The following is an 8,676-nucleotide window of genomic DNA, read 5'->3' on the forward strand; positions in this document are numbered from 1 at the left end:
ATTTCCATGACCTGCACCACAGGTGTCAATATCCAACAATTTACCTAACCCCTCTACCTAACTTTAAACTACCCTCCCCGGGTATTCGTGAAGGGGTCCATCTTCCCCCATCCACTCCTTCGCACCATGCACTCCACACCACTCATTCCACACCATTTACTCCCACCAAGCATTCCACACAACTGTTCCCCACTTGCACACCATGCAAGCCCATTCACTCAACACAATTACACTTGTCCTCAATACTCCATTTATACATCACCTCTGGTCATCCCCGACCAATGCCTCATTTGCTCACGCTCACCACAAAGATTCTCATTCAATTCCTCATTTGCTCAAGTAGCTCAACACAAAGATTCTCATTCTCAGCTCATACACACAGCATCATCTAACTAACTACTTCCCTCTAAGACTCGTGCTTTCCCGTCTTCCCTTACACTAAGCACTCCCTTCGTCATTATCATCCAACGAATCTGACTACGTCCCCTCTACCGGTACCAATGTCACTACTAAAATCTTGTCCCTACTGTCATTTCTAAATCCCTAACATTATCCTAGCCCACCCTCGGCTAGCTTTCACTGCCACCCCATAATCTATAGCTCATGTGCCCCCTTCGAGGGATGGTAGGTCTCCCATCCCTCTACATCGGACACTATTTCCCACTATCACCCCCCAGTCCTCTCGCACTATGAGCCCCCGTCATTAGAGGTACTGGGTCCTGCCTCGGCCTCTAAAGCCGAGGCGATCCATGAGGGCGCCTGCTCGCCGGTGTAGGGTCTTACCCGGTCGGCATGGACGATCCGAGGGAGGGCTCGTGGCCCCATTTTGATTTTAATGACGACGTCACAAATTTGCGCCAGGACGACCCCCGGGCCTTGCCAGGGTGAGGTGAGTTTGGGACACCTACCCTTCCGCCTCCGGGGATTGAAAAACCAAATCTTCATCCCCGGAGCGTACTGACTTCCCTGGCTCCGGTGGTCGTACCTGCGCTTCATCTTTGCACCCGCCAGCTGAAGCTGGCGGCGTGCGAAGGCATGGACCCTCTCCATGCCTTCCTCCAGGTGACGTGCATAGCCCTCCCCCGACGGTCTATCAGTGGACTCTGGCACAGGAACGCATAGCAGGTCGGCGCGAGCCCGCAACTCCCGCCCATACATCAGCAACGCTGGACTGCATGCGGTGGCTCCGTGCTGGCTAGTTCGGTTGGTCATTAACAAATACGGGAGATGTTCATCCTAGTCGTCCTGACGGGTGGTGGTAAACAATGCCAATTGTTGAACCAGGGTTCGGTTGAATCTTGTTGTGTTGCTTGTGGACTAACTATGGGGGGCAAACCTTTAACCTTTAATGAAGTTATATGTACAATCCTCAAAACCTCAACAATATATATATATATCTATATTATAATAGCCGTAGATGATTCTGTCTGTCTGTCTGTCTGTCTGTCTGTTGGGCGTCTGTCCGGGGTGTGGCTTACTCGGTTTGCAGAGTAGCTCCACCCATAGCTCCACCCATTCTGGGAGAGGCTTCATATAATTATAAACAAATATCCACCATTTTATTAACTCGCATAGCTTTGAGGCCTGTTTTGTAGGCCCGAGGAGGCTTGCTCTCTCTCCCAGTTTTATTTCAAATCAAATTCGATATATCATTTCATTTTTCACAGTCGCTAACATAGTTTTCGACTTGGTTGAAAAAAAACGGGAAGAAAATCCGATGAAAGTTGCCGTTTATAGAACGAAATGAATTCTCAAAGGTCTGTAACTTCAAGGCCATTGAGTCTCTCTCATGCCTTTATCTCCAATCTAACTCACCATATGATTTCATTTTTATCGATGGTTTTGGACTCGGTGTCAGCAATAATTGAGAACATTCCACACACGCGGGAAAATGCAGAGATATATTTTTTAAAATCGCGCCATGGTGTATCATACACCGCCCAACTGGACACCGACGGCAACGTGTCGATATATATTAAAAATTCGCTTTTGCTTTTCCGTTAAGATATTGTTGCGAATATGGAATTTGACCTCCATATCCGCTTGTAAATATTCCCCTATCTTCTCCGATACTCCCCAACTCTCCCCTTACCCCATTCCCTAGTCCCATTGTCTGTAAACAACACCCATTAGAGCCGATCTTCCCCTTCATTCCCCCATTAAATGTCGTGCCCAGGTCCCCCGCACCACACGTAGACAATTATAGGACATCTTGCTAGTTATTCTTAATCTATGTCAGTTAAGGACTTGTTTCCATTAATTATGACTCTTCGTTGCACCAGAATGTGATGATATGGCACCAGTAGGAGTTTAGGACCTTCCCATACCTCCCCGCATCTCTTCCCATCATCTCAAGCTCCAACAACAACCACAACAACAGCGGCTTTGCGTCCTCACTCCGGCTCGGTTGGCCGCCATTGAACATGTGCTCGACGGGGTTACCCAGAAGGGGGCTCCCTGTCGGCCCCTCGTCAAGGGCGGAGCCGGTAACCCCCGCACCCAATGAGAAGCCATGGGCCGATGCCATATGGGGCGGAGCTAACGAGCGAGGGCGTGACTCCCCGCCGGATATACGCGGCCCCGCGCCGGACGTGACGTCAGATGCGCCCCGAGCTTGGAAGGAAAAGACGCCACCCTCCCGAGCGCTGAGCGACCTCCCCAGCTTGAGACCAAAGTCGCGACCCACAAGCGCTGTGATACCTTCACGCATCTCTGGACACCACCGTACGTGATCCTGCCCTGAGCACAGGTGCACCTGGAGCGATCGCTACCCGCTTTCCTGGCCATCAAACCCCGTGTGAGTGAGCCTTGTCCCGCGTTTACCTGTCGTCTGTCCGGGGATAATATAAGTGTGTTTAAGTGCCCACCTTCCTATGTTTCCCTCTTGTCCCTGTAATCTAAACCTTCCGCAATTGTAATAACAACCTTTGAGAACCGTATCCCTGGTGTCGTATTGTGTGATTGTAATCCAGCCGGGTGTCTTCTTTTTCTTATTGAGCCAGCATAGCGCGATTAGTCAACCCCGGGTGCAATCGGGGTAACTTGTACGGATACGGCGGCCATCCCGCTCGGCCCACCATACCATCAAAGTCGTATCTGTAACAATTGGTGTCAGGAGTGGGATTCGAACCCGGGACTAAATTAGTTAGGCCCAAATTTTGGGAGGGAAAATCGATTCGGAGCGCGTTTCCCGCGCGAAATTATAACGGCGAAATTTCAATTTGTTTTACGAAAATAAAAAAAATAAAAACCGAGTTTTGAAAGTCGCGCTATGGCGGATCAAGACGGCTGGGGTCCGGTAAAGGAGAGTGAGGTAGGGTCGATCCAGGACCAAATTGAGGGACAAGAGGAGAGCGAAGCAGTGAGGGCGGCAGGTTCGCAAAATAGCGCCGTCACGCACGAAGTAGCGGGCGCGCAAAAAGGCGCCTCGCACGAGCGTGCGGTAGCCGAGCCGGCTGTATCAGCGGGCTTTAACATGCAGCCGATTGACATGCAGGCCCTCATTGCGCAGTTACAGGCAGCTGTACAGATGAGTATGGGGAGCCAAATTGAGCGATTGGGTGAGCGGTTGGGGAACCGGATGGATGCTCAGGGTGAGCGATTGGAGGGCCAAATGGGGGTAATGAGGGACGAAGCGAGGGGTACCGGTGAGAAGTTAGACAATAATTTTGAGGAGTTAGACAAGAAAATTGGGAAGTTAGACAATAATTTTGAGGAGTTAGACAAGAAAATTGGGAAGTTAGACAATAATTTTGAGGGGTTAGACAACGGGATAAAAGAAGTGAAAAATGGGTTAGAGGGGTTAGAAAACAGTATGGAAGGCAAATTGAGGGACATGAGGGACCAAGCGGAAAGGGAAGTTAAACAAATGGAGCAGCAGATAGAGGGGGTCAGAATGGGGGTAGAAACCAAACTGGATGCTCACAGGGAGGAAATGGAGCAGATGAGGGTGGCATCTGGGCAGGAGATGCAAGTGATGGGAGAGGAGATCAGAAGAGGAGTGAGTGAGGAGGTCGGAGGAGTGCGCGAGGAGGTGAGGCACTGTAAGGAGCACATGGAGAAGGAGGTGAGAAAGGGGACTGTAAAGTTACAAGGGGGCATAGAGGACCTGACGCAGGAGGTGGAGCAGCTGACGGTGGGACAGACGGAGTTAGTGGAGCAGGTTCAAAGGAACACTGCGGTATTAGGAGGTTTAAAAGCGACACAAAACGGAATAAAAAACGACTTGATAGCGACAAAGAGGGAATGTCAGATGGTACGTGAGGGACTGACAACGAAGTTGGACGAGGTGATAGAGGTAATGGAGACGAAGGACCGGCAGGTGAGGACGCACATGGAAACGGTCAAGGTAGCCTTAGAGGATGAGCTTGAGGAGACGTACCGGGGAATAAAAGAGGTGAAGCAGAAATTAGAAGAAGTGGAAGAAGGGGTGAGCGAAATTAAGAAGCGACGGAGAGGGGATAAGAAAGAGATAAAAGAGGAGATAAAAGAATTGGTCCAAAGTCTGTGTTTGGATCGTGATGATGTGCTCATTAACCGGATGAGGGATTCGCAGGTGATGGAGGAGAAGCGAAGAGGAAGAGGACCCGGTGTAAGTGGTGACCAATATGGTCGTGCGTATGATGCGCCAGGGGATTTAAAAAGCTTGGGGATTGGTTTGGATCCGGGTGTTCGTGAAAGGCCGTTGGTGAGGTGTGTGACAGGTCTGGTGTGCGAAAGAGGAGGTGTGCGAGAAAGTCCGACTCTGGGGTGTGTGAGGAAAAAGTGCACGCCGAGGAGTGAGTGTGCCGTCAAGAGTGAGTTGGTCGAAGCGCGTGTGCGAGGGGGCACAGGGAAGCGCGGTGTGGTGAGTGTTACAGAGGGTGTGACGGGAGAGTGTGCGCGAGAAAGGTGTGTGACGGACAGGTGCATGAGGAAAGAGTGCGCTGTCAGAAGTAAGGAAGAGTGTCCACCTGTGGTGAGTGTTACAGAGGGTGTAACGGGAGAGTGTGCGCGAGAAAGGTGTGTGACGGACAGGTGCATGAGGAAAGAGTGCGCTGTCAGAAGTAAGGAAGAGTGTCCACCTGTGGTGAGTGTTACAGAGGGTGTAACGGGAGAGTGTGCGCGAGAAAGGTGTGTGACGGACAGGTGCATGGGGAAAGAGTGTGCTGTCAAGAGTAAGGGTGAGTGCGTTGTCACGAGTGGAGGTGAAAGTAGTGAGAGTGACATGGAGCGTGAGTTAGTTGTGACAGGTGAGCGAGGATGTACACCTGGGATGGAAGGATGCACACCTGGAATGGTAGAGCGTGAGTGGGAATGCACGCTGGAGTTGGTGGTGAGGCACGTGGTTGGGTGTGCGAATGAGGGCACACCTGTGATTGTCACAGAGGAGGTGACCGAGGAGGGGGCGCGAAGAGGTGTATTGGTGAGGTGTGCGAGCAACGAATGTGTGCCACAGTGTTCGGTGGTCAGGTGTGTGACCAAGGCTGTGAGTGGAATGAGAGTACCTGGGTGTGTAAGGAAAGGTACGACGAGGAGCATGGAGACGGCTGGATGTGTGAGCAAGGAACAGGCTGCGGGGTGTAAGCGTCCAGGTGAAGCATCGACGTTAGACGGGTTAGAGGTTAGAGCGACTTTTAGCCGAAGCAGGCCCTCGGTGCGTGCCGGGCCTCGCTTTGAACGGCCGCGTCCAGGCTCCACTAGGCGGAGCTGGCAGCCCGATAGAAAGGGTCGTCATGGCGACCACTTTTTGGTGAGACGTGCCGGCAGGTCGAGATCGGGGCATTGGATGGCTCCGTGCCGAGATGGTGCGTGGGATCTCGGGCCGGGTAAACCTCCTTCCCTGCACCGAAGGCAGGATGCAGCCAGCCACTGGCACAAAACAACCAGCATCCATTGCTTGGCTTTACGAAGCCGGGCTTTGGACAGGAATTGGCGCACCGAGAGGCAGTAGTGAGTAGACTGGGTGATGAGGTTAGTGTTTTGGCCCCGAAATTAGAAAAAGGTGAAATTTGGTGATTGGCAAAGGATTGGCAGTAGTGATTGGCAGATGATGAGTAGGATTGGCAAATTTTTGATTTGTTGAAATTTGACGTGCAAAATTGATAGTGAGAGACCCCCGATGTGGTGGGATGGCAAATCCACCATCCTTCCCATGGGGGCAAATGCGCTATAGATTATGGGGTGTATGGCAGTGAAAACTAGCCCGGGTGGGTTAGGATATGGTGTGTAGGGATCTAGCGAGGATTGACATCTGTAGTGGGGACGCAGGTAGATTAGTGTGGATGATAATGACGTGGGAGCGCAATAGTTTAAAGGGACGACTGGGAAGCGCAAGTTTCAGAAGGGAGTAGTTAGCTGAGATGATGCCGTGTGTGTGAGGATGGAACAGGTGTGATTGCACAGGTGTGCAACTGGACAGGTGTGTGGAGCAGTGTATGAGTAGTGAGTGTGTGGATCAGCGCGAATGCGCTTGGGGAGAGAAGGGTGCCGGTGGCACCAGGTGTGAGAGCACAGGTGTGCAAGTACAGGTGTGTGGAGAAAAGTTGGAGTAAGTGGTACGGAGTGGTGTGCATGGTGCGAAGGTGTGGATGGGGGAAGGGTGGACCCCTTTCACGAGTACCCGGGGCGGGTAGTGTAAGTGTTAGGTAGAGGGTGCAGGTAAATTGTGGTTGGATATTGGCATTTGTGGTGCGGTTGCAGAATGGTGTTGTGAATGGGTGCATTAGTGTTGTGGAAATGGCTGGGCGTGTAGCCTGTTAGTGTGTGTAGTTGGTTGGGCACTCCACCACTGTGAGGATGTCGGCCAGGTGAGGCCGCAGGTGGGCTCTGGGAGCCGGTAGTTGTGAGTGGGTGCCTGAGGATCCCGGGTGTGGATCGGGCAGCCCAGTGCCAGAGAGGGCACGGAGTGGGGAGAGAGCCAGAGGGCCTTCCCCTGGTAGTTAGGTTAGGGTAAGGAGCAGGTAAGCTCGGAGGCAACTGCAGTGGTGGAGGTGTGCAGGTGGGTAGACCCACTGGGAGAGGTACACGTCGCAGCCCAGAAATTGTACGAGGGCACCGGGAGATGAATCGGGGGAGTGAGACCCCAAATTGAAGAGCACCACAGTTTGGCCAATGGGAATTGGTTTTTAGAACCCATAGCGTAAGAGGGCCAATGGTTTGGCCGGAGAAAGACCCCGGGTAGTGTAAAGTTGTTAAAGTCATTTAGGAAATAGTTAGGATTGAAGAACCTGTCGCACCATACGCAGCCACTTACCTGTGGTGATGATGATGACTCCACACCTGTGTTTTCTTTGTTTGTGTTGCAGAAATGAGAATTGCTGTTGGATTTGTGAGACGCATCACGACGTGGATGAGACATTGGGGTGATTCCATCTCTCCCTCCCTAGGAGGGACTGATGATGAATTGGTGATGGCAAATTTTGATGTTGAGTTGAAAATGGCAAATTTTGATGAGAGTTGAAAATGGCAAATTTGATTGGTTAGGAGGGAGAGAAGACGAATTTGGTATATGGGAGGAACGGGGAAGACAGTAGGGATGTTTGTGGATTTGTAAAGTAGATGTTTATGGGTAGTGTTGTGTTTTGTTGATACAGTAAGGGGTAAGGGAGGGGCCATGTAGGTTACCTGGTGGGGGGGGCGTACGGTAGGAACGTACCTGTCTCACCTGGTTCCCATGTGCCCCCAGTGTGCATCACCTTGCATTGCGTGCACTTTTGCGCCCTTACCACCTTGCTCACTTGTCTTGTTTTTGTCTCCCACCTCCGAGGATCTGGCTTTGGGGTAGAGAGAGAGGAGAGAGAGGTGCTGGCGACGCAGTTGTGGGCCTGCACTTTCGCTGCTTGCTGCCGGGATCGATACACCATATGGACCGCAATGTTTGTGGCCACCCACGATGGACCGCAGTTCGTTTGCGGCCAAGCACCACCCGGGGATGGACCTATGGGTCAACGTGGCACCTATGCCATACAGGTGAACCACTTTTAAGTAACACCAAGTGCACCACAAGAAGAGCAAGAGACACCTGCAGGGTTAGGGGTTGTCGCATTTATTTTTAATCATTGAACAATGGTGACTGCACCGATTGGTGGTGGGGTGGTGCTGTTGATGCTCGGAAAGGGTGCTCTGCACGTTATTAAAGGCCGTCGGCCACAGAGCACTCGTGGGTTGGTGTATCGATGTTGGCAAGCGCGCTCTCTCTATGCATAACATCTGCATGTGTTCCTCCAAAGACAGGTCCTGGATCGTAGTGTAAATATCAGCGTAGTCTTGTAAATAATGCTCCCTACCGGCTGTATGTTTAGTTTGAGGATTCTTTCCGGATTCGGTTATCCTGTGGGTGTGTTTCTGAGAGGAGAAGGGTGCAACGTCGCAGGGGGACATATTTACTCATTTGTGAATATCTATAAAACTGTCGCACTCAGGGTAGAGTTAATAGTAGAGGGAACTACATTGCGTGCCACACTAAAGTAGGTAAAAATTTATCGGGTCGGGACGCCCCGAGGGTAGAGAAGGGTGCAATGTTGCGAATATGGAATTTGACCTCCATATCCGCTTGTAAATATTCCCCTATCTTCTCCGATACTCCCCAACTCTCCCCTTACCCCATTCCCTAGTCCCATTGTCTGTAAACAACACCCATTAGAGCCGATCTTCCCCTTCATTCCCCCATTAAATGTCGTGCCCAGGTCCCCCGCA

The sequence above is a fragment of the Myxine glutinosa genome, chromosome 14, assembly GCF_964187855.1.
Source record: "Myxine glutinosa chromosome 14, kmMyxGlut1.1, whole genome shotgun sequence".
Lineage (NCBI taxonomy): Eukaryota > Metazoa > Chordata > Myxini > Myxiniformes > Myxinidae > Myxine > Myxine glutinosa.